Below are 10,884 nucleotides of genomic sequence, written 5' to 3' on the forward strand. Positions count from 1 at the left end.
GTTGGGGGGGGGGGAGGGGCACCCAGGGTTCCCCTTCGGCTGATCACTGAATGGAAGTCAAGTGTACTACTGGTCCACTTCTGGGTTTGCCACTGAGCATATAAAGGGCCCCCCCACCCACCTGTGGGATGCTCCATGGGCCCCAGCATCACAGCGTTCACAAGCCACATTGGTACCTCAAGGTATGTAGAAAAAATCATTTAAAGCTGTGCCTGTATCCAAATCGCTGATTCTCCGAATCTTCAGATTCTTAGTTTATCTTATCTCTTAGTTTATCTCAGATGCTCATTTTTATGCAGTTAAGGAAAAATAAGCTATTGCCTAAAGAAATCTCATATGACTACTGAAAATCACAACTATACAACTTGACAATATATAACCAACTGTGGGTGCTGACAGACATGGAAAAGAAATCCAAAAAGCCATTCTTTACTGGAAGCAGCACCACATTACTTTGACTGGGCTCCACAGCGTCTACATAAATTGGGTGCTCCAATGGGGCTTTTTGGCACTTTTAGCTCAAGCTGATTCAATCAGCTATTGAAGTGCCAAAAAAGCCACACTGAAGTTCCCAATCTATACAGATGCTGGGAAAGCTGGGTGCAAGTAATGCATTAACTCTTCTGGGGATGTGTGGGACTTGGAGTAGGAGTGTGCCAAGTTTAAAGTAAAATGCCATTTTGGGGTTGGGTTTTTTTTCCATATCTGCAAGCAGCCTCAATTCCAAAAATTCAGACAATATTGGCATATACTAAATTGTCTGCTTGATCTCAGGAAGGAAACAGTGGATGGATTATCCCTATTTCAAAAAGATGAAATACAGTTAAAAATGTAATTTTACAACTAGGCAAATTATCAAAAATAAGTCCAGAGTAGTCATTATCAATCAGAGAATACAAAATGTGATGCTTGGAGAGCTGGAGAACATAAAGCTTTGAATAGAACATATATTTCTACTTCAGACAATTCCTAGTAAGTTTAGCCAAAGCACATGACTCAACCTCTCTTTACTACAGCATGAAATATTACTAATTACCTTCCTTGTGGGTGTTATGTGAATTAACAGATGCCTGCAAAGTCATTTGAAGTTTCTAGATGGAAACATCAAATTTTTAGTTTTATCATTTTCTGGTGATGCCACAGGTATGCTGCCATTCAGAAGCCTGCTAAAAGTGTTCTACACTATGTGCAGGCTGAGTACAGCTGTGATTTATGCTGTCTGCTTTCCCATTCAGAATGTACTTAGTCTAAGTACCCAGTGAAGTCAAATTTATGCACAACATAAAGTATATCCCAGATGAGAGACACGCTGCAAGTGTCAATGTCACTGCAACTAGAGCAGGGACTACAAGAAAAGGCATCTAGTCAGTACACAAATACTCTCTTTCCAAAACATGCATCTCATGTCAGGGGTATGCAATATATTAAGAGCCTGATGTACATCCTGACCAGCGTCCAAAGCCCTCAAGCAGTTGTTCTTGTTTTTAAAATTAAAGTAGTAACAATATAATTTAATGTAATTGAGAATTTTATGTACTGGCCCTTCTGTTACAGGTACAAACAATCATCATAAAGCAAATTAAGAAAAACAAACTTCTACATTAAATTTGGCTAGTATGGAGGAAACAGCATCAGAAAACAATATCTTGGTTGCATTTTCCTCTCTTTAAATATCTGATAGCATTTCAAGATTTTGAACCAGTCACTTCCATTTGTTTGTAGTAGTTAGGGGAGTATTAAGAAATTCTTCACACCTTATACAAGTTTTTCAGATATGCTGTCCTCAGGACCCAGATGGACAGTGTTATGTGATACAATCTCTCTCCAAATTTTTAACTTGCCAAGTGATTCTATCTTCACCATAAAAGTGTCCTTTAACCTGTAGCACTTTGTGCTAAGCAGGCACCATGAAGCACCATTTTGGAAACCTTCCAAAGACAATATTTTAATTTTTGCTATTCTGTGGAAAATTATTTTCTTGAGTGACAACAATGAAGAATAAAGAAAATAGAAGAAAGCAGAAGAAAAAGGAAAATAAAATGAGAATAGTGTGCATGCCTCTGATAGAGCTCACCAAAAACAAAAGGAAAAAAAAAAGCTTTTTAACTCCCAAAATTAAAGCATTCTATCGTTAGCCTATCACTTGAAATGCCTCCAAGAAAGCAAAAAATAAAACATGCAGCAGAAGAGCTAATGAGGCTGCCCTATAACAAAAAATGCTGATTTAGGACAGAAAACAGATTTTCATATTTACAGTATGTGACAGCCATATGAATTAAATGAATCATCTGTCTCTCTCTATCCTCATCTATCCATCATACTGTATTTATCTGTCTCATTTTCTTTCAGTTGCAAAAAGAGATACAGTACCATTTAAATTATTAATTTTCTGTTCAGTTCCCTCTAACACCAGTTTCAGTTCACTGACCCGAGTATCTCATTGATTTAACCAATGAATTATCTACAGTGTTATGTATTATTAATTAAGTGTGGTCTCTTAAAACACTACCATGCTAATGTATCAAAATAATACCATAGCATCTCCTTTGAACAGAGCTTTCTTTTTACATCCATGTCCTCCCCTCTCTCAAAAAAGAGCAAATTAAATGTTTCTGAATTATTAGCTGTGCCTGATCCTCCTCTCACTGAAACAAGCTGCAAAGCTCCTGTTACATTAAATTAGGGTTCTAAATCTTCTTTGCCAGAGGAGTAAGTATAAACAAACTTTTCTGCAGCAATGATGCACACTGGTTAAAAATAAACGCCTGATCCCTGAAGGTGCAAAATGTTCTCAACTCTCACTGATTCCCAATGAAAGGCATTCTGCATTTCACAAGGTGGAACACAGAAAGAATAAACACAAAGACCTTTTACGCTCACAAATGGCTAAAAAATACACTGAAAGACTGCCAGGAAAAAATGCAAACTGTTTGCTGTCTCACACCTAGGGCAACTCACTTCTACCTCCAGGGAAGAGAATCCTAGCCAACTTTCAACTCTTCTTTCTGCTAAGTCACTAAATGAATCTACCACACAATAGTGTAACGAATTACAGAAAAATAACAGCGTATCATCAGAAAAGACAAACAGACTGAGAAACTGAATGAATTATGGTGAAAACATAATGGCAGTACCTTAAAGGCCAAGTACAGACATTCAAAAAGGCCAAGCCTGAATCAATTTAATTTGTGCAGGTTAGTCTAACCTGAGTAGATTGAACCAGCAAGTAGGTGAATAGACATTCACTTTTGATTCTGGAAATGCAGGCATGTGCCTGCAGTGGCTCAGGCCAGAAGCTGGGGGGGTGCTAGAGTGAGCCCTTGGCTGGAGGGATACTGAGCTGAGGGGTTTTATGGCCAGGCCCAGGCAGGCTGAGTATGATTGAGGAGGGGTTTAAACCTCTACCCTGGCCTGCAGGGACCCCACTAGGGGGTGCCTGGAGAGGGAAGGGGGAAGCAGCCCCTGCCAAGCATTTCCCACCCTCGCCACTGGAGAGGCAGGGGCATGGCTGGCCCTGGCAGTAGCTTTAAGTGAATAGGGAGATAGAGGAGGGTTTAATTCCCCCCCTCCCTCCCCTCTCCCACCAATATGGACCCCAGCCAGGGTCTGCCTAACCAAGCCAGACCAGCCCATGTCAGCCCCCCCCCCCACCCTCACTGCTGCAGACGCCAGCCCAGCATAGCTCCCAGTGGTGAAAGGGGCAGGGAGGGGATTTATTGCCCCCTCCATCCCCAAGCAGACCATGGCTTGGACCCATACTAGTGGGACAGGAGAGTGAGGGAGGAATTAATCCCCCTTCCATCTCCCCCTTCACTTGAGTCTGCTACTGAAGCTAACATACCACTCCAGCCTGCTGCTCCAGCAGTGAGTGGGGTGAAATGCCTGACAGGGGCTGCTGTGCTGGTGGGATAGGGGAGGGACTAGGGAATTAAACCCTACTCTGTCACCCATTCACTTGAGGCTGCTGCCAGGGTTGGCCATGCCCCGCTCTGCTCAAGCAGGGAGTGGGGTGATATGCCAGACGAGCTGCTGGGGTCCATGCTGGGGGACAGGGGAGGGAGAGGGGAATAAACCCCTTACCCATTCCCTTTGCCTTAGGGGGGCTGTCATGTGGCCATGCCCCACTCTGCTCTGGCACAGGGAAGGGGGTCAACCCTGCTCCACTGGAGCATACCAGCCCAAATGTCTATGAATCTATACAGCACAGCCTTGCTGTGAATCTATACCCACAGCCGGGGTACAGAGCATACTGGGATGCTGGGAGACTCTGATTTAACTTAAACCAGGAAGGGTTCTGGGACAGAAGTTCCATAAACCAGTTTGACCTCAATCATTTAAGTTTGATGCTACATTCAACCGGTTTTATCTCTAACCGATTTCAGCCATTTTGAAACTGGTTTATGTGCACTGAACTTCTGTTGCTACAGGTTTTAAACCAGTTTCTGATCACTTAAAACAGTTTATGTGTAACTTCTGTCCCTAGCCAAAGAGAAAACACCAGAATTAACTTCTAGACATAGAGGGATTAAAACTGAAATTTTAGACTTCGCTAAGTGTTTGACATAAAACCTTTTTTTTCCATTGCTTTTCCTCCTCTTGGCAGGCAAGGTTCTTTGAGTAGATGTGATATCTTTTATTAGACCAACTGAGTAGTTGGAAAAACATTCTTAGCAAGCTTTCAGGAGCAGTCACCCTTCTTCAGTTATACGGAGTCTCTGCTGGTCTGAGACTCCAAGGAAAGAGAGAAGCTAAAAGTGTGGCAGGATGTCAGTGAAAATGAAAACAGATAGAAATTAGAAAGACAAAAGGTAGAGCAGCTAAGGGAGGGGGAAGATAGCAGGGCAGGAAAAAAAGGTCAGAGTGAGACATTGCAGTGATAGAATACAAGGTAGAAAAGAGGCTGCCTGTAACCAAGGGAATAGTAGGAGATCAGGAAAACAGAAGTGAGAGAAGCAAAAAGTGTGACAGTATGAAAGTAAAAATAAAAAATAGGTAGAAATTAGAAGAAAAGAAAAGGTAAAGCAGGGAAGGGAAGGGGAAGACAACAGGGGAAATCAAGGCCAAAGGGAAACACTACAGTGTTAATAATAATACAAGTTAAAAAAGAGGCTAAAAATGAAGAGGGAAATAGTTTTCAGTCAGGGAGACACAGGGCAGAAAAGTAGGGGAGAGGAGGGGAGAAAAGGTGGGGGAAAAGAAGAATGTAAAAGGTCAGGTTAGGCAGGTACCTGGTGAATCAGATGTCAGGCAGGTTGAAATATGTCATGAATCCAATGTCTATATTGAGTCCATGATCTTTTGTACACAGTAGATTTATGAAGTGAAGCTCATCTATGAAAGGTGTTTGGTAAATTCCCTTTGAGGATTAGAATTGAGATCAGAAAGGGAGTGATCAACCTGTGAGAAGTGTGCCCCCCCACACTTCCCCCTCTTTGCATTTGAAGAGCTCCAAAGTTTTGTTCCCCCTTTTTACTTGTTTATGTTAGGCTGAAGACGTCACACTCCTTTGCACCAAACCACAAAAAGAGGGGGAGAACCATATCTCTGCATTGCCCATTAGTTCTAGTTAAACCTGTGAGCTTTATTAGCTAAACACTTTATTTCTATAAAAAATTTCATGCTGTTTTCCAGCTCATCCAGCAATGTGTCAACCAATATAAATCTGATTGCACCTGAAATGGAAAAGGGTGCCTAACGAAAATATGAGTTTATTAACCTTCTAATACATCTCCTCATACAGAGGGGTCAGGGGAATGAATTTTGCCTAATTGCTCATCTTTAAAGTTATTATCTTCTCTGGTTCTGTGTTTTTTTTTGGGGGGGGGGGAGTTAACCTTTGCCTAGTTAAAGAACTGAAAATAGATACCAATTCTTGGCTTTATAATGTTAAATGGCAACTGAGTGATACTCTCTATCCCCAAGAGATAGAGAAAATATTTTTAATCCCTGTTAATATGCAGCTAACCTCTGAAAAAGGAGAAACTAACTATACAGTTTTGTTAAATATTCTTTTCAAGCGGATATACTGTAATTTTCAAACTATGTTTTCTTTGTAGCTAGGACATTTCAATAAAGCAGCAACACAAATCACGGTCGAAAATAACTGAACTTTAATCTCTGCTTCAGATCAGAAACACCTAATGAAAAGTATTTAAAAAGTAGCAAGAGAAATAAGGATACTGCACATATTTTTTAACATGTAGGCAGTGCTGGTGCCCTCTGCTGACCGCAGAACATTTTACCGTCTCTTCAAAAACGTGTACACAACACTATAGAACACTACTCTAGTTATTCTGTACATTTATAAACTGCAATATTTTCTTCTTTTTCTGTTAATTTTGTTACTGGCCACATTCAGGCATGCTGTTTTTCTTTGCACAAAGAGAGCCCTCTGTGCCCTATGATGCTGGAAGATTTACAAGGGAAGAAAAAGACCATTTAAATACACAGAGGGAGGTACCTATCATTTGTGCCAGGAAATCTGCAGGTTATCTACTGTCCACTGCTGCTGAGAGGATAACTAATAGCATCTAGTTACCACGGCCACTCCAGTTTCTGGAGCTGCACTGAGTCAAGTAGTGCTGGCCTGCTGAAGGCACCTAGAGAAAAGAGGAGAGATTGTGGCTTTTTTCCACTGTTGTTTCTTCCCCTGAAGGAAAAAACCTCGGACCAGTTCTGTGATTTAAAACATCATGCATTTTGCATTCTAAATGGAGGTGCAACAAGCACTTCCTGTGTCCTGGGTGGACGCGGAACCAGGAGCAGTGGCAGAAGCTGCAGGCCTGGTATCAGGGACAGCTGCCATTCTTGCAACCCCTCGACATCAGTGCCCCAGGCACCCACTTCTCTACTACTACTGCCTCTAAATTCCATTATACAATAATATCATCCTGGACTGCTAATACATACGTAATATGAGATCAACTGCATTGCTGGTAGTTTGCTCCTGCTACTGCAGTCTGGACAAACTCATTACACAGAGCTGCTACCTGCATCTTCTCTGGTGTAAATAAAAATCAATGACCACATATTTAGTCATCATGCATCAAATTGTTCTACTTCTCCTCTTGTATACTGAACTGCAGACACACCTGCATCCTAAGCCCAAAACTAGATATAAGGCTAAATCTAGTTACAGTAACCTGTCTGAATTTCCAAGTTTAATCACAACTTGTGATCCAGCATGGCTAGGCACTCCTGTTTTAGATGAGTGTTTGCATTACTCAGGTTATCAGGTTTTCCGTATGAGCCGAGATTATAATTCTTAGCAAACAAGGTATCTTAATTATCCATAAATAGCTAATGTTTCTCTATTACGTCTACAAATATTTTATCTGTTGCAGTGTGAGAGTCTTTCTGCCCAGTATTTTTTATATTTAAAATTCAAGCTGAGTATGGTTCCAGCTGGACACAGAAACCATATGGTGTGATTCTATTCCCAAGGGTGGAAGCATATTTTTTAGAATTAGGTTTCCATTGCAGATACTTATAGTATTCAAGCTGGGACTATATTGCAATGCTATGGACATGAACAATTTGCGATTTTATGTACTGTCAGGTCAGGAAACAAGTGTTTTCTGATGCATAAAATTAAATACTCAAAAACATGCTTAATCGATTCCTGGACTATCCACCTACTGCCATAACTACATGGCAGACTCACCACGTTGGTAGCAATTCCCTTACGCAAGTACTGCAGCAGCGTGTGGGTTGGTTGCTAAATCAGCAGTATAGCCACTTCTGTGCAGTTCCACAGAGACACTAGTTAGTGTAAGGGTGCTCTAACTGGCACTGTCACTTAGCAGCAGCACTTAGTATTTAGTCCAACCAAAGCATTGGCCAGATATGACTACTGAGATTTTGATTTAGGACCAAAGTAGCCTAAAGGCATAAAGTGAATTATATGGACTCAATCATAACATTAACCAAGCACCTTGAAATTTCACAATAAGTCTGAAAGCAGTGGCCTGCTCATCTTCCTTCCCATGGCTGCAGCACTGTGGGCCTCCGCCATGCCTCAAACAGACTGATGCTCAGCTCTTTATAGCACTGGATACTTCTCTGATCCGGCCTACAAACTCAGTACTGCTACCGTGCCATGCACTGAAAGCTTTTCTTCCCAGCCTTTCACTCTGGTCTCTGAAATGCAAGCCTGTGACACTGCACTGATCTTGCCTATTTTCAGTACACTCCGGCCTCCCACAGCACTATGGACCAGACCTGAAGCTCTCCTTCTGCACAACTCTGACACACCTCCTTTATTGACCATTGTTTTCTGTTCTGTTTTAATCCCCTTTTTCCATTAGAAGTAGCAGCACTGGTGAGAGGGAGGGTGAGCCTGGAGGCCTTTCCATCTTGTGGGTTGCAGCATGGAAGAGAAGAGCTCTGTGTGCCTTCCCCACATTGTGAGCTGAGAAGGGAAAGGGAGCTCCCCTGGAACCCGCTCTTTTGGCGCAATGGTGCAGGCACAAGAAGAATAGCTTGGTGCCTCTACCCAACTTCCAACATGGAAGGAAGCATCCAATGTCCTCCCTTATGGTTCTGTAAACTGTGCTCAGTTCTCAAAGACCAAAAAAATCCCTTCAAAGAAAACTAACTTGTCAAAGCATTACAGGAAAGTACTTCTTTAGAAACCAAGCTCTCCGTCAATACTCCTGTCATCAAATGGGGTTTCCAAAAATTGTATCTTTTTAATGACTGCTGTGCTAATAAAAGATACTGCCCAGGACTAGGCCCTCAGTAGCTTTCCTACAGTAAGGCCATAAAGCGCAAAGTATCAGTCACCCTGTAGCCTCCCAATCCCACCCTTGTACAGCTCCATCACACTCCATCTTCCCTCCCAGTTCAAATCTCTGCCTCCCTCAAAGTTTTATGTTAGAGAGGTAGGATTGTACAGTATATCAAGAACTTCTCGGTCAACTGATGCAGCCACTTGCTTTGAGCCTGCTCAGTCCGATTATTCAGGGTGAACCCTTTCCTCTTTCCTCTCTTTGTTCACCCAATGCTAATATACATGTCACTTCTGCAGTAAAATAAGGCTGTGTACAGATGTTATACTTAGAAGTTCAGGAGGTTAGATCAAGTAAAACATGGCTGCATGATTCAACCTTAACCTGGGCTCCCAAACACCTGGTCTAAAAAATTAACAACAAAACAAAACAAAACAAACAAAAAAGCTGATAGCAGCAATTTATAAAAGTGATCATTATTAGGAGTTCTGTATCTTGGAATGCTTTCTTCAAAGGACTGCAAATTTCAGTCAATGCTCCGATCCCACACCTCCACGAGACAGAAGACATTTCAGGACCACCCAAGTTAAATGCAAACTTCCCAATGCTTATAATCACTGCCTCTTAAGCCAGGGGCCTGCAACCTTTTCAACTGGGGGCCAGAACAACCCAGCTCCAGTCTGGTGCACTCTGGGTGGCTTCAGAGGTGTGTCAACAGTGAAGGGGGGTTGCCTGCACCTGTGCCAATGCTAGGCAGCATCAATCTGTGCCAGAGCCACCGCTGCTTTTCTCAGTAACCCACTCCCTGTGCTGGGGTAGAAGTTCAGCTGGGAACTGCGCCCGTGCCAATGCTGCCACTCCCTGGCCCTGCAAGTCCCCTGCTGCAGTGTGGGGCACAACTTCCAGCTGCTGGGAAGCTGTGCCCACACTGCTGCCACTTCTTCTTGTCCCTATTCTCCCACTTCTTGGTGGCAGTGCAAGCACACCAGGAAGCTGCCCAGCTCTGGCTCAGTTCTCACAGGCTGGAAGGTGTCCCCACACTGCAGCCAGGGAGCAGGGGACAGGAGAAACAGTGGTGAGGTGGGTGCAGTTTCCAGCTGCCTGACCCTAGTGCAGCTCCTCACTGCCCACAAGCAGCCTGGGAGTGGGCAGAGGAAACACCTTCCAGCTCCGCAGGCTGGATCCAGTGGCTCCATGAGCCACATCCAGCCCACTGGCCATATGTTGTTGTAAGCAGTAGACAATACCTTCATTTAACTACGCCAAAGCTAGCATTCTGAGCCAAATTAGGAAGAAAATTATTTGTGATGTTCAGTAAAAGTTAATATATTGACTAAGTAGAATGACTGATGTTAAGTCCACATGGCAGAAAGCTTGAAATAGATTTACTTTACATTTTTATGAAACTTTTTATCCTAATGTACTAGGAAATGGTTTAAAAAGACAACTTATAGAAAGACTGCACAGTGAATATTATAGAAAACTTAGGGAAGTACGTTTAAATACTTACAGTTCATATGATGGTCAGACCATTAAAAATAGGGGAAAGTGAGTCCTTATGCTTCAAGTACTGTATTACTATTTTTTCATTTAATTTAAAATGTTTTCTTGAAAGTTACCAGCTGTATTTCTGGCTCCCAAACCAAAACAAATATTAATTCCAGATCTTCACTACATGGCAAACACCAAACTGAACAAAGCTGTCTTATTGGCCTTTTCAATAGCTGCTCTCTGCATGGCTTCAGAGAAAGCCACTTGCAAAGATGGACCACTTAACTACACACTGAACAAAAAAAAGCAGAGCATCATGGCACTATACCAGGGGTTGGCAAAATATGGCCTGTGAGCCATATCTGGCCCTCCAGCAGATCCTCTCCAGCCCACTGGCTGCCACTGGGAGCCTCAGGAGGGAGGGCTGTGCCCTGCCCCACACTGCTCTACTTTTCCACAGCTAGGGTTGGCCCACACTGCATTCAGACTCCTCCACACCCCCTCCCCCTGCCTGGCTTCCTGTTGGCACTGCAGCTGCGCAGTCCTGACACTGTAGCCACCAGCAACCAGGCCTGCATGAGACAGGATGTGATGTAGTGTGTCAGGGGGCTCTGAGGACTCCCCCCCCTCCTGCCCCTCCACACGCTACCCTTCACCATACCCA

General features: G+C 43.0%; 1 protein-coding gene across 3 annotated transcripts in view; it reads right to left on the reverse strand.

Moving 5' to 3' along the window:
* Window positions 1–10,884, reverse strand: part of SLIT3 (slit guidance ligand 3) — a 1,179,950-nt gene that overhangs the window by 735,374 nt on the left and 433,692 nt on the right. The window lies entirely within an intron of this gene.

This window comes from Gavialis gangeticus, unplaced genomic scaffold, assembly GCF_001723915.1.
Source record: "Gavialis gangeticus isolate Ggan-Ray unplaced genomic scaffold, GavGan_comp1, whole genome shotgun sequence".
NCBI classification, from domain to species: domain Eukaryota; kingdom Metazoa; phylum Chordata; order Crocodylia; family Gavialidae; genus Gavialis; species Gavialis gangeticus.